Source organism: Rhinolophus hipposideros, assembly GCF_964194185.1.
Source record: "Rhinolophus hipposideros genome assembly, chromosome: 9".
NCBI classification, from domain to species: domain Eukaryota; kingdom Metazoa; phylum Chordata; class Mammalia; order Chiroptera; family Rhinolophidae; genus Rhinolophus; species Rhinolophus hipposideros.
In genome coordinates, this window is record NC_138055.1 from 32,000,617 (window position 1) to 32,022,166 (window position 21,550).

Here is a 21,550-nt window from a genome sequence, read left to right on the forward strand (position 1 = left end):
TAATGCCTTTTTCCCACTGGGCTAGTTGTTTAGCAGTCATTACTCTTATCTTGTTTACAGTTTCATTTTCATTTCTGTCACTGGATATGTTCTTTCCATCTTGTCAACTCAATTATGTACTTAAGAAAAATTTTGTCAAATTTTATCCAGAATATCGAATACTTGGAAATGAAAGATGTTTGAGGTTATCTTATCCCACCACTTTACTTGAATCTTATCCTTTCTGACCCACTTTTAAAAGACACCATGCTAAATGTCACTTTACATTATGATTCTAAAGACCTACTCTATCGAATCCATGTGACACTTGGTGCTCTAACAAACCTTAGGCTCAAAGCACACACTAATTTGGCAAATGGAGGAATTTTAAAACTTTATGTCTAATTTCTCCAGCTAGATGGCACCAAGTTTTTGGTGGTAGAGACCATGTTTAAGATCTTTATATATTCGGTTGGTGAAAACGTAATTGCAGTTTAAAAGGTTAAAAATAATTGTAAAAACCACAACTGCTTTTGCACCGACCTAATATTTCTTGTGCCTAATATAATTCCCAACAATATCAGTTACTCAAATTTATTTATGACTGAAATGAGCATTATCCCATAGACGATCTCTGAAAGCCAATGCTAAGTTGATTATTTTGACGTGAGTAAATGAAATTAATATAAAAATAAGAATATTTTAGAACAATTCGAAAGCATTTAACTGAACTGATGCACAATCATATTTGTCATTTATCTTTAGTGAAATCAATGAGTATGTAAGTAAATGGATGAGAGCAAATTTATTACAACATGTACTTCTTGCCTTATCTTTATGTTTCATGGTACCTGGATACATTAGTCAAGATGTAGGTTAGGCTACTATAACAAAAAAACCTCAAGATATAATAACTTAAATAGATAGTAATTTAAGATAAGAGTTTGTTCATTCAAAATTAAAAGTCAGGATAGGTGGTCCAGAGAATTATATTGCAGTTGGGCCGTATCAGGTACCTCATATCTTTGTATCTTGTTATTCTCCCATATTCAACTCATTGTCAACTTGTAGTCCAAAATTGCTGTCTTTACATGTGCATTCCAATTAGAGGAAGAAGGAAGGAAAATTTGGAAGTATGCCCTTTCCACATTTAAGAGCATTACCTGGAAACTGTATATCTTTAATCATGTTACCTTAGCCAGTATCTAGTCATGTTGTTACATCTAGCTGCAACGGAGGCTGGGAAATGTAGGCTTGATCTGAACAGCCAAGTGTCCAGTTAAAATTTAAGAATTCTATTAAACAAAAAGGAAAACAATAGATATTTAAAAATAATCAACAGTCTCTGCAACTGAGGCGGTAATATATCCTTGGCCTATTTTTACATTCACTACAGGCTAGTCCATCACCTATTACCGTGTTTCTCCAGAAATAAGACCAGGTCTTTATATTAAGGTTTATTCGAAAAGACGCATTAGGGCTTATGTTCAAGAGATGGCATCCTGAAAAATCATGCTAGAGCTTATTTTCTGGTTAGGTCTTATTTCCAGGGAAACACGATAGTCTAAGATAAAACGTTTTCCTTTCCCTAGAAGATTACAGAGACAACAGAAAAGACATGGCCCAGAGCCTGAGAGCAGAGCAATATAACCTGCCTCCCTTCAAAAAGGAGGGAAACAGACAAGACAAGGACAAGTATAAGAGAAGCTCATATCAGTCACTGGAAGTAATTTTCCTCCATCAGAAGCACAATAAATACAAAATAATATATACATATATATGTATATATGTGTATATATACATATATATAAAGGTTTATATATGTGTGTGTGTGTGTATATATATATATATATATATATATATATATATATATATATATATCTTAACCTTCTGTGAAAAGTTACAGAAAGTGTTTATCCTTGAACATAATCATCTTAGTATATAAAAACATAAATAGAAATTTGAAAAATAAGACAAAGAAATCTTTATTTTCAAAATAATGTGAAAAATTCAAGTACATTTGTATAACGAAAAGTCCAAATGGAATTACGAGTTAATTCTGATTAAAGGAAATAATCCATGTATCCAACTCAGCATACAGACAAATTTAAATTAGTGAATTACATTTTAGTGTGTTTAATCACTAAAGGATTAAGGGAGTACCCATGCCAGGTACCCATTCCCAAACATTCTGATTCAGAGGACTTGAGGATGAGCCTGAAAACATGCATTTCAATTATTCCAGATTAATCTGTTTTAGGAGATCTTGATAAACCCTGGTAAACAGCAAAAGTCTTGGAGCAGAGGATTAATCTAATTAGAACTCTGCTTTAGAAAGATTATTCTAGAATTTGGAGGAAGTAGATTGGATCATAAAAAGATCAGTTAGAGAATATTGCATAAATGCAGATGAAAGGTAATGAGGGTTAAAACAGGTAATGACTGGGAGATCAGAAAAAAAATCAGAGAAGAGAGATATTGAAAAATCAGACTCCACAGGATATGGCAAAATATTAGATTAAATATAAAATAGATGGAAGAATTAAAGATAGATCAGAAGTTGACATTGCAGGAGGATTATGAGGCTGTTTATATTAACACAGCACAAATGCATGAAAATAGAGAAAATAATATGATTATGAACACATGAGTTTGAAGTACTGGAGATATTCTTCAAGCAATTGGAAATACATATTTGTAGTCAGATATGGTCAAAAGAGGTAGTTTTATGAGTTCTCCGCATATGGATTATAGTTGAAGCCATGGGAGCCTGTGAAATTGTCAAGAGGAAAGAAGGGGTAGAGACAGGAGCGGACAGGAGGAGAGGAAAGGTCCAAAAGGTAAGTTTTGGAGAATATCTAAATATAAGAGAGTAGGAGAGGAAAAGAAAAGAAGCAACATGGAGCAGAAATGGCTGGATGCTGTATCTCATGAATCTAGGACAGAGAATTTCATAAAAAAGGAAGTAAAAATAATCAGTTGTATTAAATGATCTTAAGAGCTTGCTTGTTATAAGGCTGGAGAGGATCATTGATGATGGTCTTTAAGAAAGCAGTTTCACTTGGCAGGATTTAGATACCTCCACGTGAAAACACAGGTAAAAACTGAGAAAGCACACACAATACAAGTAAAATTATGGAAACAATTGTAGTGGTAACTTAATGGCACAGAAACATTGAAAAAAGGTGGGGTTCTGTTCTCAGGAGAAACATGAGTTAATGTATACTTGTATGCTGAGGGGAAAGAGTAAGTAGAGCAAAATAGAGTGAAGATAGAAAATAAAAAGAATATTCAGGGGCAGCCAGATGGCTCAGTTGTTTAGAGCGCAAGCTCTGAACAACAGAGTTGTCGGTTTGATTCCCACATGGGTCAGTGAGCTGTGCCCTCCACAACTAGATTGAAGACAACGAGCTGCCACTGAGCTGGGTGGCTGGATGGCTCAGTTGATTAGAGCACGAGCTCTCAATAACAAGGTTGCAGGTTTAATTCCCACATGGGATGGTGGGCTGCGCCCCCTGCAACTAAAGATTGAAAATGGCAACTGGACTTGGAGCTGAGCTGCGCCCTCCACAACTAGATTGAAGGACAACGACTTGGAGCTGATGGGCCCTGGAGAAACACACTGTTCCCCAATATTCCCCAATAAAATTTTAAAAAAAAGAAAAAAGTATTCAATGAAGCAAAGTCAGGGAGAAGGCAAAGGGAATGAATCAAGAGAAAAATGTACCAGGGTTAGTTAGCCATGAAAGAAAGATATGTTTCTTCTTAAAAGCTTAGAAGAAGGAAAAAAAGAAAACAAAGATAATAGTAGTTAGTCAAATTAGAGCATTGTCAGGGAGAAAGTTAAGAAAGTTTACATTTACTGAATTTAATCTTTTCAGAAAAGTAGAAGTTGAAGTCAGCTGCTCGGGATAGGGGCAGAGTTTAACTATAGGCTGGCAGGCAGTTACGTGGCTTAAAATTGCAAATGTGTCAATGATAGAAAACTATAAAAGCTTCTAAGTTGCACTGCCTGTAAATCAATTACCTACAGCATGACTGCACTGAGAAATACATTTGACTAGAATACATCTGACCAGAAAAGGGTACAGTGTCAGTTATTTATTGCCACAAAACTTCAGTGGCTTTCTAGAGTGTTTATTGCTCACATTATTGGTGGCAGTTCGTAGAACTAGACTAGTCTTGACTGAAACAACTGGAGGGACATGTTTTATTCCACAGGTCTCTCACCTTCTAGCAGGATGGCCTGAATATGTTCTCAACATATTGAATGTGTTCTCAATGGTGATGACAGAGGCACAAGAGAGCAAATTCAAGCCCATTTCAAGACACTCCTTGTGTTACGTCTGTGAACATCACATCAGGCAAAGCACACCACAGGGTTTGAACCCACAATTGTCAAAGGAGTGGGACAGGTCACCACACCCATGGTGAACGGGTACTGCAAAGATGTGGATATACAGAGGCGTGAAAAATTGACTTCTATCACTGAATTTATGCCTAGTAAGTAAACAAAGTGATGCATACATGCTGTTTTATCACAGGAAACCCACATCTCAGGATGAAATATTTCAACTTTTGTGTATTTAAAAACAGCATGTTCTCATACTGGGAGCAAGTCCAGCCAAAATGCTTGGTGCAGGTAAAGCAAAGATTTTTCAATTAATATGTTATCACATTTTGGAAAATTGTAGTATTACACAATTGGTATAAGTAGTAGCTAATTTCCATAGGTACTGCCATGAAGAAAAATAAATGCAAATGAAAAAATAATTAACTCAATCACAGTGCCATTACAAACAAAATCATTTTGATATGGTCTGGGTATTGTATAGTCTTGGTTGCATGGCACAAACAAAGTAGTAAGAAAAAAACATGATTTGGACAATTCACGTAAGTTTACATTTTAAAGTACTCTCTAAATGACAGGCTTGTAGGTAATTTTTAAATAGAGCTTTGACAATGTGTTATAAAACATAAGAGCTGTTAAAAATCTGCTCCAACAAAACTTTTGCTCTCACCATTCCACGTCTTTTTGATGTCACCCATGACCTCTCCATTACTGAATCCCATCACCAGTATTTAATCACTCACTCCTTTTCAAGATACTTACTTCATTTGTCTTATGGGATATTATATTTTCTTGATTTTTCCTCCTACCTCACCAAGGTTTCCTTCTCAGTCTCTGCTGCTAGTTTCTCTTCTTGTCTCAACCTCTTAATATCAGAGGATCCCAGAACTTAGTTCTTGGACCTCTTTTTTTATTCATCTACATTTATCTTCCAGGTGATCCTATCTAGTCTCATTACTTTGCGTCATAGGATGATTTCTGTATTTTCAATCCAGACTTCTCTTCTGAAATCCAGGTTCCTTTATCCAACTGCCTACACATTTCTATTTCTGTAACTAATAGCCATTTCAAACTTAACATGTCCAAAATTAAAATCCTTACCTTTCAATCTACACCTGCAGAATTCCCACGTCAACTCAACTGACAGCGATTTCATCATCCTTGCAGATGCTCTTATCAAAACCTTAGGATCATCCTCGATTTCTGTCTCTTTCACTTCACATCCTTTCTCTCCATTCTATCAGAGAAACTTGTTGGGTTTACCTATATTTCCAGAATCCAATCCCTTCTCACAACCTTCACTGTTATCACATGCTTCAACCATCATCTTTTACCTAGATTACTGTAGTCACCTCCTTACCAGTCTACATGCTTCCACACTTGCCATTCCAAAGCCGATTCTCAACAGAATGATCCTTTTAAAATCTAAGTTAGATTATGTCACTCCTCTGCTCAAAAAAATTTCCATAGGAAAGCCCAATGGCTCCCTGAAGGCAAAATCCTTACAGCCTAGAGCTTCTATGTGCCTGGCTCCTGTTACTTTGCTGATATCATCTTCCATCCTCCATCTTGCTCACTGTGCTCCAGCCATACTAGCCTCCATGCCGTTCCTTGAACACACTAGACATGCTGCAACCTGAGGGCTTTGCACTGGCTGTTCTCTCTGCCTAAAATGTTCTTTCCCCCTCCTTCAAGTCTTTGCTCAAATATCAACTTCTCATGAGGCTTTGCCTAAAACATTTGTAATCTACAGCCTGACTACTCCCACATACACACATTCAAGGTCCCCACCTCTGTTTGATTTTTAAAGTGCTCTCACTTTCTAAAGTATTATATAATTAGCTTATTTATTATGTTTGTTTCTTCCCCCACTAGAACGTAAGACACATAAAATCAGTGATTCTTGTGTCTTTTAGTTATATATCCCAAACACATAGAACAATGCCTGGCATATAGCAGGCCCTCAATAAATATGTGTTTAATATATTAGTTTATAAATTGATAACTAAAGCCATTAGTTGATTACTAAATGCACCTGTCTCATATATCTACATGGATATTTTCCTAAATAAGCGCCATTGGAGATTTTTTTTCATCCATATTTATTTTTATTGTTCTCCCTACTTTTCTCTTATTAGAATCTACATTTCTTAATAATGTAGTTCTTTAAAATCTATCTATAATTAAAACTTTTATTCATGCTTATACTTATGAAAAATATTTCCACTAAACTTGTTTTCTCATTTTCATATACAAATTTCAGCTGGGACCTAACTAAAATGTCTTCACCTCTGATATATTTAAATGCAATCTATGTAAAAAGTTTTCACATCATATATTTTAACTATATTCATTTCAATGTCTAATTTGATGTTCTTTTAATTGGAAAAATAATGTCAAGAAAGAGTTGTCCTTTCTAGCAGTGATAACCGAGCTGTCATTGCCATCTTTCTGTTTGTGAGCTGAAAGCAATAGACTCTTGCTACTTAATGAACTCCTCTTGGCAGGCAGAAGACCTACATGTCACACACTTCAGTGACTCTCTTCTCCTGCAGATCCCACGTGTCCAAGTTTTTCCTTTTTCCTTGCCCTTCTAATATCTTGTCTGGTTCCACTTTCAATAATGCCAATTGCCAGCTTTACATGCAGTCATTGCATGGACTGCAACAGACTGGGTTACATGCCTCATTCCTGAAAGTCAAGATCCCACCTTAAAAGCCCTACATGACCAGAAAGGATGGATTCTGGTGAACACAGATTAGGTTTAGATCCACTGAGTATACCCATGAGGCAGTTGTCAGCAACCCTTTATCACCCAGATCCTTGCACCTCTTCTCTTTTCTCTCTCCAACCCTCAATCCACAACATCTTGCTTTCTTCCTCCTATCTAAGGTGAAATGAGTTTTGCTCCTGACCTTTTTTAACACAAATACATAGTCACTGACCAAAGGCCTTTCCACCATCCTATTCCCTTGTTCATTTCACAGTACCTTTCTCACTTCTTCCTGCCTTCCATAGAAAGTTGTTATGTTAAGGACATTTTATTCCCAACAGAATTTATAATGCTTGCTAAAAGTATTTCCTATGAATTTTTATAGACTGTCTTTTTTATACTAAGGCTTAGAAATCATTAGCATTCCTCTCCACTGGAGGCAAATTTACATACTATTAGAAAGGAGATGATTGAGGCTATGGCCAAAGAGCTGTAAATCTAAATCACCTTTGCCTTAATATGATCCCATTGTGCACCAAAACAAAACAAAACAAACGAAAAAACAATTGAAGGCAGAGAAGAATAAAGTAATCATTTGATTTAGAGGATAAAATCCTAGGTCAAAAAAACAGCCTTGTTACTTTTTAATTGACAACTGGAGGCCATCTGTCTCAGTCTCATTTTCTTGGTATATTATCCTAACATCTATTTCTCAGGGAATATGTGACAATAAAGCTAACGGTTCTGAAATAAATCTGCATACTTTAAAATGTTTTAAGGAGATCCAAGATGGCAGAGTAGATAAAACTGTGCCTGCTTCCTTCCGTGAACACATTAAAATTACAACTAAATTATACAACAATCAACCTAGAGAATCATCTGAAGTCTAGGTGAACAGAAGTTTTATAACTAAGGATATAAAGAAGACAGGTCAAGACCAGGTAAGGGGTTGGAGGTGTGAAACTGGCCAGCCCAAAACCTCTATGTGATGGTTGAGAACCAGGAGGGATATCTCGGCCATGGACGTTCCCCCCAGAGCAGCGAGGAACCCCCAACACAAACCAGTATCCCCAGCCTGGAGTACTGCTGCCAGGAAAACAAGCCCCAACAACACCTGGCTGTGAAAAACAGTGGGGATTCCAACTATTCAGGTGGGATGGAAGGGTGAAAGAAACCAAGACATCCTCTTAACTGGCCCACACACAGACTCTCTCACTTGAAAGCATTCATCATGGACTCCAGTGGAGGGACAGTAACTCGGATGGTATTAGAGACATACAGGAGGCAGACTGAGGTGTGTGGTTTCAAAGTGAGGGCTGGCGAACAGTCACCATTTTCCCTGTGTGGATTCTTCCTCCTGTGCAGCCAGCAGGTGGGTGTCATCTTTCCTGTGTTGAGCCCTCCCCCACACGCCAAATCTGAATCTGATTGTCCTGGTGAGCTCCCCTCACTCCACCCTGCTGACTCACTGGAACCCCACACTATGCAACTCACTCAACACCAGAGTCACTTTCTCTGTGAGCTACCAGTGTTGCCAACATTACACTTTTTCTTGGAAAACTATTGGAGTCTGGCAGGTCCCAGGTCCCATGGCCTCAGTGTGCTCTGAGACTTTTGGTGAGTCACTCCAGGCTCAGCACTGGCACCAAACCAGAATCTACATTAACCTGGTAAACACAACTCTTCCCACTCTACCAATTCCCTGAGACTCTGCCTCACCCAACTTGCAAACCACACAAGGCTTTATCAGTGGCTGAACCTTAAAGGAGCTGGCAGGTGGCAGCAGGTCTTGTGGTATCCTGGCATTTTGCAGGGCTACCCCAGGCCTGGTACTTATGGAAGACATCCTCAGTTTCCTGCATGGCCTCTCCAATGTGCCTTCAGGGTTAGCACAGGAAGTAAACAACTACAGATCACTTTGTAGTACCTACCAGGTAGTCCCCGGCCAATTACAGGCAGTGGGTGACCTTGGTCCGCACCGAAGCCCCATGCAAGAGCCCTCAGAGCCAACACACCTGGAGGATGGCTCAGACAACAGCAGAGCACTGCCCAATTAGCCCCACAAGCAGCACACACAAAGGGCAGTCTCAACAGGTACCAGAGCCTATTGGGGCAAGTCCCAATAAGTGGGGTAACCCCTCACACAGTAGCCCATAAGCTGTGGACGTGGCCAAACATCATCGCCAGTCAGCCTGAGGGTCAATCCCATGCACTGATATGCCAATAGCAATCAAGGCTCAACTATAACAGGAGGGCACACACATCCCACACAAGGGACACTCCTGGAGCACCCAGAGCAGATGACCACAGAGACTGCCAGGGCCCCAAAGGGTATCTAGTACACAAGGCCACCCAGCCAAAACTGGAAGACATAGCAGATCTACCTCATACGTAGAAACAAACAGAGTGGCAGCCAAAGTGAGGAAACAAAGAAATACATCCCAAAGGAAAGAACAGAAGAAAACTCCGGGAAAAGAACTAAAAAAAAATGGAGGCAAGCAACCTACCAAATACTGAGTACAAAACAACGGTTATAAGGATGCTCAAGGATCTTATACAGGACAACAGAGAGATAGCATGTATAAAAAAGGACACAGAACCCATACGAAAGAACCAGTCAGAAGTGAAGAATACAATAACTGAAATGAAGACTGCACTAGAAGGAATCACCAGCAGACTAGATGAAGCATTGGATTGAATCAGCAATTTGGAAGACAAGATAGCAGAAAATACCCAATCGTAACAACAAAAAGAAAAAAGAATCCAAAAAAACGAGGATAGTTCAAGAGAACTCTGGGATAGTAAGAAGCATAACAATATTCTCGTCATAGGGATAACAGAATAAGAAGAGAGAAAGCAAGGGATTGAGAACCTATGTGAAGAAATAATGACTGAAAACTCTCTTAACCTGGCCAAAAAAAAAAAAATAATAATAATAATAGACATACAAGCTAAGAAAGCACAGAGTCCCAAACAAAATGAACCCAAACAAGTCCACATCGAGACACATTATAATTAAAATAGCAAAAGGTTGGCTCTCTGCTCCTCCCGTTCGACAGACAGCCGCGTCTTCCTGCGCAGTACCAGCACGACCCCGAGACACGATGGTGAAGGTCGGAGTGAACGGATTTGGCCGTATTGGGCGCCTGGTCACCAGGGCTGCTTTTAACTCTGGCAAAGTAGATATTGTTGCCATCAATGACCCCTTCATTGACCTCAACTACATGGTCTACATGTTCCAGTATGATTCCACCCATGGCAAGTTCAAAGGCACAGTCAAGGCTGAGAATGGGAAGCTTGTCATCAATGGAAAGTCCATTACCATCTTCCAGGAGCGAGATCCCGCCAACATCAAATGGGGTGATGCTGGTGCTGAGTATGTTGTGGAGTCCACTGGGGTCTTCACTACCTTGGAGAAGGCAGGGGCCCACTTGAAGGGTGGAGCCAAGAGGGTCATCATCTCTGCCCCTTCTGCGGATGCCCCCATGTTTGTGATGGGTGTGAACCATGAGAAGTATGACAAGTCCCTCAAGATTGTCAGCAATGCGTCCTGTACCACCAACTGCTTGGCCCCCCTGGCCAAGGTCATCCATGATAACTTCGGCATCGTGGAGGGACTCATGACCACAGTCCATGCCATCACTGCCACCCAGAAGACCGTGGATGTCCCTCTGGGAAGCTGTGGCGTGATGGCCGAGGGGCTTCCCAGAACATTATCCCTGCTTCTACTGGCGCTGCTAAGGCTGTGGGCAAGGTCATCCCTGAGCTGAATGGAAAGCTCACTGGCATGGCTTTCCGCGTCCCTACCCCCAATGTGTCAGTTGTGGATCTGACCTGCCGCCTGGAGAAAGCTGCCAAATATGATGACATCAAGAAAGTGGTGAAGCAGGCATCGGACGGCCCCCTCAAGGGCATCCTGGGCTACACTGAGGACCAGGTTGTTTCCTGCGACTTTAACAGTGATACCCACTCTTCCACCTTTGATGCTGGGGCTGGCATTGCCCTCAACGACCACTTTGTCAAGCTCGTTTCCTGGTATGACAATGAATTTGGCTACAGCAACAGGGTGGTGGACCTCATGGCCTACATGGCCTCCAAGGAGTAAGAGCCTCCTGGACCCCCCAGCCCCAGCAAGAGGAAGAGAGGCCCTCGACTACTGTAGAGACCTTTTCCCAAATTGATCCCCCAACACACTGAGAATCTCCTGACCTCGTCTCCATCCCAGACGCCCTAAAGGGTAGGGGCTAAGGGAGCCCAGCCTTGTCATGCACCGTCAATAAAGTTCACTGTACCCAGCCAAAAAAAAAAAAAAAAAAAGCAAAAGGTTAAAGACAAACGGAGAATCTTAAAAGCAGCAATAGAAAGACAACTAGTAAATTATAAGGGAGCAACCATAAGATTGTCAGTTGATTTCTCAACAGAAACATTGCAGGCCAAAAGGGACTGTCACAAAATACTCAATGTGATGAAAAACAAGGACCTCCAACCAAAATTACTCTACCCAGAAAAGCTATCATTTAGAATCAAAGGACAGATAAAGAGCTTCCCAGAAAAGGAAAAGCTAAAGAAGTTCATCACCACCAAACCAGTATTATAAGGAATATTAGAGGGGCTTCTTTACTATAGAAAAAAAAAAGATCAAAATTATAAATAAAATGGCAATAGCTACATATATATATCAATAATTACTTACAATATAAATGAATTAAATGCTCCAATCAAGACATAGGAGGGCTGCCTACATATGTTGCCTACAAGAGACTCACTTCAGATTGAAAGACACACATACAGACAGAAAGTAAAGAGGTGGAAAAAGATATTTCATGAAAACGGGAAAAAAAAAGCTGAGGTAGCCATACTTACAGTAGACAAAATAGACTTTAAAACAAAGGCTACAACAAGAGACAAAGAAGGACCCAGTAATCCCACTTCAGGGTATTTATCTGAAAATACCCAAACGCTACTTTGAGGGGATATGAGCATCCACATGTTCACTGCAGCATTGTTTACAGTGGCCAAGACATGGAGGCAGCCTGGGTGTCTGTTGATGGAAGAATGAATAAAGAGGAGGTGGTGCATGTATACAATGGAATATTGCTCGGCCATGGAAGGGAATGGGTTCTTGCCATCTGTGGCAGCATGGATGGACCTGAAAGGTATTGTGGTGAGCGGAGTGTAAGACAGAGAAAGACAGATGTGATGTGATTTCGCTTATATGTGGGATCTAAAGAACAAAATAAACAAACAAAATAGAAACAAACTCATAGATACAGAGAACATATTGATGGTTGCCAGATGGGAGGGGGTTTGGAGGTAAGTGAAAAAGGGGAAGCAATTAAAAAGTGCAAATTGCTTGTTACATAGTAATTATGGAGATGTAGGGTGCAACATAAGGAATATAGTTGATAATATTTTAATAACTATATATGATGTCATATTGGTACTAAATTTGTTGGAGTGAAAGATGGGAGGGCATTAGGGGCAGGCTGAAAAAGATGAAGAGATTAAGAAGTACAGACTGACTATATTCCCTGCGCTTCACTTTACATCCCCATGACAAAATAGCCATGGGGATATAAAGTGAAGCGCAGAGAATATAGTCAATAAGATTGTAATAGCTATGTATAATGCCAAGTGAGGACTAGACTAGTCAGGGAGGTCATTTCTTAAATTATACAAATGTCTAACCAATATGCTGTACAGCTGAAATTAACATAAAATAATGTTGAGTGTCAACTGTTATCGAAAAATTAAAAATGGGGGAAAGGTGAAGGGGAATAAAAGGTCCAAATTTCCAGGTATAAAACAAATAAGTCATGGGGATGCAATGTATAGCATAGAGAATACAGTCAATAATATTGTGATAGTGTAATATGGTGTCAGATGGTTGCTGGACTTATCATGGTGATCACTCTTTTTTTTTTATTTATTGGGGTGACAATTGTTAGTGAAATTACATAGATTTCAGGTGTACAATTCTGTTATTACATCATCTATAAATCCCATTGTGTGTTCACTACCCAGAGTCAGTTCTCCTTCCATCACCTTATATATATATATATGTATATATATATATATATATATTTTTATTTTTTTTTTAATTTTGGGGGGTGACATTTGTTACATGGTGATCACTCTTTAGGTATATAAATGTTGAGTAACTATGGTGTATCCCTAAAACTAACGTAATATTGTATGTTAGCTATATTTTAATAAAAATCTTTTAAAAATAAAATAAACTGGGAAAAGTGTTTTATAACATACATCATTATTGCTGAAGTTCCTAGAAATAATTAGGACACCTGCTTTAAAACATGAAATAAAAGAAAAGCCTGTAAAAAAAAAAAAGAGAGAGAATATGTCTATTTTATTTATAATGAACGAAAAACAATTATAAGGTTTAACTGTAAGATTTAAGAATAATTGCATTATGTTAAGTGAAATAGTCAGAAAGAGAAAGACAAGTACCATATGATCTCACTTATATATGGAATCTAAAGAAAAGACTATGTGAATGAACTAATCAGAAACAGTTTTGGGGACACAAAGAAAAAACCGAGAGTTGTTAGATGGGTGTGTGTGTGGGTGGGGGGTTGGGGATAAGGGGAAAGGTGAAGGGATTTGGAAGCAGCTGGTAACCACAAGATGGCCTCAGGGTTTTTTTGAAAATTAATTTGGGGAAGGTATTCAATAATGTTGTAAAGATTTTGTTGGGTATCCGATGGACATGCGTCCTATTTGGGAGACCACCTCAGGGATACTGTGGATACCTGATCATGGCATTGTACACCAGAAGCTAAACATTAATGAATGCCAACTATAATTTTATATATATAATGTGATGGTTCAGTGTGAGGTCGGAGGGATAGTGGATGGGGGGAGGGGGGTTCACAGTGTGAGGGATATAAATGATGAACGTCTAAGTATTACCTTGTCTTGTACACCTGAAACTAATAAATAAATAAAAAAAACTGGGATCCTTAAAAAAAAAGTAAAAGTTAACTTACTTAAAAAAAAAAAAAGAATAATTGTACTACAGTACGTACATGAAGATATACCATCTAAATATATTTTAAGTTCAAATTGTAATCATGAAATACTTCAAAAATAAAAAGTACAGAAAATACTCTATCATTTACCTATTAACACACCACTAATATTAAACATACATTAACAATTTTTTATTATTTGTTTTAGACCTTTCCCATTTTTGAGGAAATAAAATGTTACAGCTAAAATTAAAGTTCTACCTCCCTTTTCTTCTTTCCTTCCTCTCAAACAACCTCTTTCCTGAAATTGTTATGTATCATTCCCACGTAAGTTTTGAGAAATTTACTTCCATAAAGAAAATGTTTGTGTATTTCAAAACTTTACATACATACTAAACACACCTTTTTAATCTTTTTCCTCTTAAAACTAAATTTGGGATTTACCTATGTGGTACCAGCAGATCTAGTTTGTTTATTTAGACAACTCTGTAACATGATATCAAAAGACAGTTATATATGTTTCCTTATAAATATTAATTTCTCCCTAAAAGCATCTTCATATTTACACCATTAGTAATACATAACCTTTCCAGTAGGTGTCATCAGAATTATTAAGTTTTATTCATTAAATAGGCTTGATGTTGTATGTCATGACTTCTAATTTGTATTTCCCTGAATATTACTGATGTTGAGAATCTTTTTAAATTTTTATTGGCATTCAGTTTCTTCTTTTAAGAATTACCTATCATGGCCTTTACCTATATTTCTATTGGGTTGGTTTTCTTTTTATCATTAATTTGTAGAAGCTCTTTATATATTCTGGATACTAATACTTTGATGGTTATATGTATTATGAATTTCTTGAAGTTTTTATCTCCTTTTTCACATTTTTCATATCCAAAAATTTATTATGCAGTCAGGTTTATAAATACTTTCCTTACTAGTTTGTGCTTTTGTATCATATAGAAGAAAACTGGACCTAATAAAAATATTTTCCCATGTTTTCTTCTATATATTTTATCATTTTGCCTTTTTAAATATAATCTTTTAGTCCATCTGGAATTCAATTTGTGTATATGTACAGATTATAAAAGTTTTTAATACCAATAATTGTCACAATATCATTTATTTAATAATCCACCTTATTTCTCCCAAATTGTAACACTAATCAAATGGATTTAATTCTAAATTCCTTTTCTTTTCCATTGCTTCATCTATTACTGTGTCAACCTTCAAAGATTTTATTCCTATGGCCTTACCGAAGGTTTAATATCTGATCAGGAAAATTCACTATTATTCTCCTTCTTCAAGATTGCATTGACTATTCTTGGTCCTTTTTATTTCAACAATAAACATTATGTTAGCTTCTCAAATCCTATTAAAAAGAAACTGATGACACTTTTTGAAAGTGCATTAAATTTCTAGATTAATTCGGGATACGTTTCCATCTTTATGGTTTTCATTCTTGCCATCCACAAATTGTGGTTATCACGACCATGCTACATCTTTCCAATAACTTTTTTTCTTTCATTGAAGTTTTATAATTTTCTCTATAAAGGTCTTAATCTTTTATAAATTTCTGCTTTGGATACCTTATCTACTTGTTTAACTATCTTATTAATTTTAACAGTTTGTCTGGTGTTTCTGTTGAATTTTTTTGGTAAATATTCTACTGTTTACAAATAATGACAATTTTGTGTCTTCTTTCCCAATTCTTCTATAGTTTATCTCATGCGCTTGTGTTTGTTTGTGTTGAGGTATGTTGCTGTGATGACTGAAACATCCAGTAAAATGTTGATGAAATAATAACTGACATTAAAAAGGTATGTGTTTTCAGTCCTTCTAATATTTGTTAATTTAGTCAGTTTGGAGCATCTCATTTTTGTATCAGTTGGCATTTTGGCATTTCCTCAATTACTAGTGAAGTTGAGCTTTCTTTTTTTTTTTTTTTTTTTTGTGTGTGGATGTTCTTGGCTATGCAACTTTCCCTTTTCTGAATTTACCCCCTTTGCTTATTCTTCTATTGCACTGTTTGCCTTCTACTTACTAATACGCAAAAGTGCTTACCTATGCAGATACTAATCCTTGGTTGGTTAAATACATTTGAATATATTCTTACAGTCTATGGCTCGTACATGATTGTTTTAATGGTATCTGGTCATACAGAGGTGTAATGTAGTCAAATTCTTTCCTTCGTGTTTTGAGTTTTTGTGTCCTTTTAAAGAAATCCTCACTATTTTCCACATTTTCTTCTAAATGAATTTACTTTTCACATTTAGTTCTTTAATCTGCCTGGAACTGATCAATGAGCTCTGTGTGGCGGGATAGTTGGCGGGAAGAGAGGCAGGAAGAACTAAAACAGCAATTTACTTGATGCCAACATATCCGACCCCTATATTCTGCAGGACATAGTTTGGGAAATTCTGGAACCAGTGAATCCTATCTAAAATTTCAAGAAAAAGGAAGGAAACCAATAATTCAGTGCCCCTACGTAGAAAGCACTATGCTACGTATGTTTCTATAACTCATTTCATCCTAAAACAAAACAAAAACAATATTTTTAATACTATTTTACAAATTTCTAAGACCATCTAGCTAACGAACTGTGAAAATACAATTTGAAGCCAGATTTCTCTGACTTCAAAGTCCATTTCCTTCCATTTTCTTCCTTCCACAAAATCATTATTTTATAATGCTGAACAACAGACTGATACATTGGGATTTTAAAACAAAGTGAGACACTGGAAAAGAGAGGTAATGACTCTGGTAGAAAGTTTTTATTTCTTTTTAAACATGTAAGCAAGCTATATCTCTTTTAAGTATAACCTAGAATTTACAATTATTTAAAGTTAAATTTAAGTTAAAAACAATTATTTAAGTTAAAAAGGTTTACCAGGATTCAAGTCCTGTAGACCGAAGTTGAAATCTGTTATACCAAGCAAACTATTTTCTTAGCCTCCGTGAAAGGAGGATAATAACAGTTACCACACAAGACTTTGGGCAGATTACATGAATTACATAGAAAAAGCATCCAGCACTCTAGTCTCTACAACCTAAAGACTACTGGAAGTCACTGCCTGCCCTCCTTTCTTTTTCTCCTGCTTTCCTTTTCTTTTGCTTCTGCCCTTGTTTCTTCTCTGCCTGTGCCACAGGCAGCACTTTGTTAGTCATACTGGACTTAATATATAAACAGGTGTCCTGTTATTAACTATGACGAGGTTCAGCCCAGTGGAGCTAAATTACTTTAAAAAGTCCAAGTCAGTGCCAGAATGAGTCACAGACACACTGAGATGCTCTTCCTCCTCCTCCACACTTTGTTCCCACAGTGGCCACAGCTGGCTTCAGGTACGTAGAAGTTAGAGAGTTGCTGAAGAGTAACTGAGACAGTGACCTCTAATAACTTGTCGCTTGTCCTCCTTCATCATCCCAGAAATGAACAAGTTGGGATCCACAGGAAATTAGTTGGGTCATATCAGGACAAATAAAGATGTCACATAGATTCTGTCTCTGGTTTTACTGCTCAAACCCGGTTCTTTCCTATCAGTTTCTCTCTCACCCTTTGTCTTTTCCTCTCAGTTCTCCTTTGTTAAATGCTTCATCCCGGTATCTGGTATTTTCCTTCTCTTTGTTCTGCTTTGTGTCATCTCTATTCTACCCTCATGCTCCCCCTCGTCTCCTCTTTTTCCTCCATTCCATTCAAAAATAATGATAATGACAATGATAATGATAATGATAACAATAATAAGCAGTTGCCTGCTGATTGTACTGCAGGAACATGGAGTACTTTCCATGACTGATCACAGGTGGCTTCCGAAGTCTGGCCAGCCTGGTGACTGAATTGTTGGGCCACAGTGAGGCAGGTGGGAAAGTGTGGGTGGTACCCTATAAGCAGCCCAGAATCATTCTACTGCCAATCCTTCTGACAATGAAATGTCTAACACAGGCAAATACATTGTATTTCATTAAATCTGTGTTGCTAATGTACTCCAAGTCAGTCACAATGCAGTTTCCAATGGAAAATTCCCAAATGCAGTATACAGAACTAAAACATAAATAAATGAGACTGACTTGATATTTTAACTAAGACTGTGCCATCACCTCTTGATTTTGTCTACCCAGCTTTTGTTCTATGAATAAGTAGGCCTGTGCTTTACAGAGTAATGTTGTCACATACACATATGCTAAAAATTATAATGAAATGCCCAGTGAAGCCTGCAACTACCCAAATTATCTGGTAAAGATACTCAATGCAGTTAATTGAGGAGTGTACGTTCTTACCTTTTCATATGTAGCAATTTAAGAACTGACTCAGATGCGTAATTATCTCAAAACTTTTTACTTAATTCTGCCGATAATTTTGCCTTGATCTACTAATTTATATTTACGTGATATTTTTATTTTAAAATTCTATTGTTCTCAACAACAGAATTGTGTGTTTTTGTGTAAGCCACTTCAAATCATTTGTGAAACAATGAGTTTAAAAACACCAATAAGTGAAGGAATAAAATCTGTCTTTACCCAGTCATCTAAACTATATGTCTTGATCTCTATTCTGATTTTTAGCTTATAGATTTTTTTTCATTATAACCACTTCATTTATAATTTGACCTCATGGTCTAAACTCAATGTCTGTGTCATACCAAAATTAGTACATTGAACCTTAATCCTCAATGTGATTGTATTTGGAGGTGGGGCCTTCAGGAGATGATGAGGTCATGAGGGTGGAGCCCTCATGATGGAATTAGTGCCCTTATAAAAGAGATTCCAGAGAGTTTCCCCCCACCATTCTGCCATGTGAGGACACATAAACCAGGAAGAGAGCTCTCACAAGATACTGAATCTGTAAATGTCTTGATTTTGGACTTCCCAGCCTCCAGAACTGTGAAAAATAAATTTTTGTTGTTTATAAGCCACATAGACTATGGTATTTTCTTACAGCAGCCTTAATAGACTAGGATATCTTATATAAGAGTATTTGATTGAAAGATATTAAAAGACAAGCTTCATTTTATTAGGGTTATGTAAGCCTTTTTACAGTGTTTTCTTAATATAAGACCTGGCATTTATTATATTATATTAAATTATATTATATTATATTATATATTATATTATATCCAGTCTTATAATATTAAGACTGAGTATTATATTATATTATACCCAGTATTATATTATACCCAGTCTTATAATACTAAGAATGGGTATTACATTGTATTATATTATATTACACCTGGTCATATATTATTGAGACTGGGTCTTATATTAATTTTTGTTCCAAAAGACGCATTAGAGCTGATTGTCTGGCTAGGTCTTATTTTCGGGGAAACATGGTAATATAAATTCATGTAAGTGAAGAATAGATTTGGGAAAATATCAACACAAAGTACACATTTATTGGCCATTATTCTAAGTATCTGGGAAATTCTAACTTAAAAGTACTTCTTCTGACATGAATTATTGAGATGTGGAATTTCAAGCCAGGTTAACCTTAATTGTCAGCTTTACATTTATTAGTTCAAAGCTCTATTAATAAATAAATTCATCACAAGGAAGAAAGTTCCCTCACAACCTATTAGGAGTTTCTATAGTCCATTGACTCTCTGATTTGGAAAATTCATCAGTATTCATGGACTAAAGCAGAGAACTGCTTACTTATATCTCCCTCTCATACATTTCTGAGGGTTAGAGTTTTCATCACTGAATCCCCAGCATCTAGCAATGTCTGTAACAGAATAGGCCGTGGGCTCTGAGATCAGGTGGTCTGATTACAATCCTAACTGTGCCAGTTATAATCTGTGCACTTTAGGGCAACCTGCTTAAAATCTTTAAGCATCAGAATTTTCATCAGTATAACAGAAAATAATAGTTCTTAAAAATTAAAACAATACCTGGCATATAGAAAACAATAAATTATAAATACATAGATAGAACAGTTACATTTCTACGTAACTGCACAACATAATTGCTGAATTATATGTGTGTATCTGAAATTCTCAAATATGGGTGCCTGGGGAAAGGTCCAAATCACTGACTACTAGTTATCCTAGCTGGCATTACCAACTGGTTGATGACACCTTCCCGGGCATAGACATTAGAAACTGAAGTGTCAAGAGCTGTGTCTCTTAAACTTAAGCCTGCTTCAGCCATGGCAAGTGTCCCAACAGTAACAGCATTTTTATTGTATTTCATAATCAATTGAGCTGTACATATGGACAACACACACACACACACACACACACACACACACACACAAAATCACAATAGCAACACGGCCAAAATAATAGGTTTGGCCATAGACCCAGAATGAGGTTCATCTTCTGCTTGTTAGCTAAATGTCTTTGAGCAAGTTAGTCTCACTAAGCTTCAATTTTCACTTGTACAATGGGGATAATACCTACTCTGAGGGCTAGTAGTTAGAAAAACAAATGAGAAAAATGTATGTAAATCACTTAAACTAGAGCCTGACACAAATGAAGCAGTCATTAAATAGGAGCTGCTATTATTGTTGTTATTGTTGTTGTTATTATTATTTTATCACCCAAATTCTGAAGATTTTTTAAGAAAGACCTATAGCATCGGTTACAAAATAATTATATTTTAGTTATGGGGGGAAAGAATTTAGCAGTTTTCGTCTTTAACAGAATTTCTGATGTTGCCGTTGTCATCTAGGATGCCCCTAAACCTAAAAAGTTGATAAATTCAGATTAATGTGCATTTTGAATAAAAGCTCAAAGTACTAATTAGATAAGAGGCTGCCGTGGTTTTTACAGATGCCTGGCTTAGAGAGACTGGTTGTTCAAGTGGCATTATTATTCATAACGATAATAATTATTAAACCCTTTAACATCCCACAATTAAAGCCTCTACTAAAATGCCACATCAAGAAAAAATTTCCTTTTTGCTTATGAATTCAGTTTCTTTAACCATCAAGCACAGTCCATAGACGTCAGTACTTTTAATGATCCTTCTTTTCATGCACCTTTTGCTTTGAACAATTTCTTCCAGTACACTTGGTTGGAAGGTAATAGGCCTGTATAATATTTCTATGTGCCTTAGAGAAGGGACTTACAGGGAGAGGGTGAAGAACCCCAATACATTCAATCCAAAGGAAAGGAGGGGTAAAGACGACTTTATTAGCAGCTTAATATCTTATAAAAGATTCATTTGCCTGAATGTGCTGAAGAAGGAGACCTTGGTCCTTTAAGGGAATCTAACAGGCAATCTGAGGACAAGTCAAAAAAGCACACTAATCTCATCCAGAGGGAAATGTCTGAATATAAAAGAGGCCAAGCTGGACTTTGGAGAAGTATATAAAGGAAATATAATGTAATCAAGTCTACCTGGATATTTTCCAGGCTCAATTCTGTGTTACTGTGGTAGTGATTTCATTAGTCATTTGTACAGCTACAAACTTGATACTCACTCAGTGTACATTTATTTTTTTAAACCAACCTACACTGGCTCTTTGTTTTACTCTGCACATTTTTTTTCAGTACATTTTCAACTTCTGGTTTGAACATT

At 37.1% G+C, this 21,550-nt stretch overlaps 1 pseudogene across 1 annotated transcript; it reads left to right on the forward strand.

Annotated features, from left to right (window-relative positions):
* Window positions 1–10,083: 10,083 nt before the first annotated feature.
* LOC308501964 (glyceraldehyde-3-phosphate dehydrogenase-like) lies at window positions 10,084–11,148 on the forward strand (annotated as a pseudogene). Its single transcript has one exon. The product of its transcript is annotated as a glyceraldehyde-3-phosphate dehydrogenase-like (transcript).
* Window positions 11,149–21,550: the final 10,402 nt, after the last annotated feature.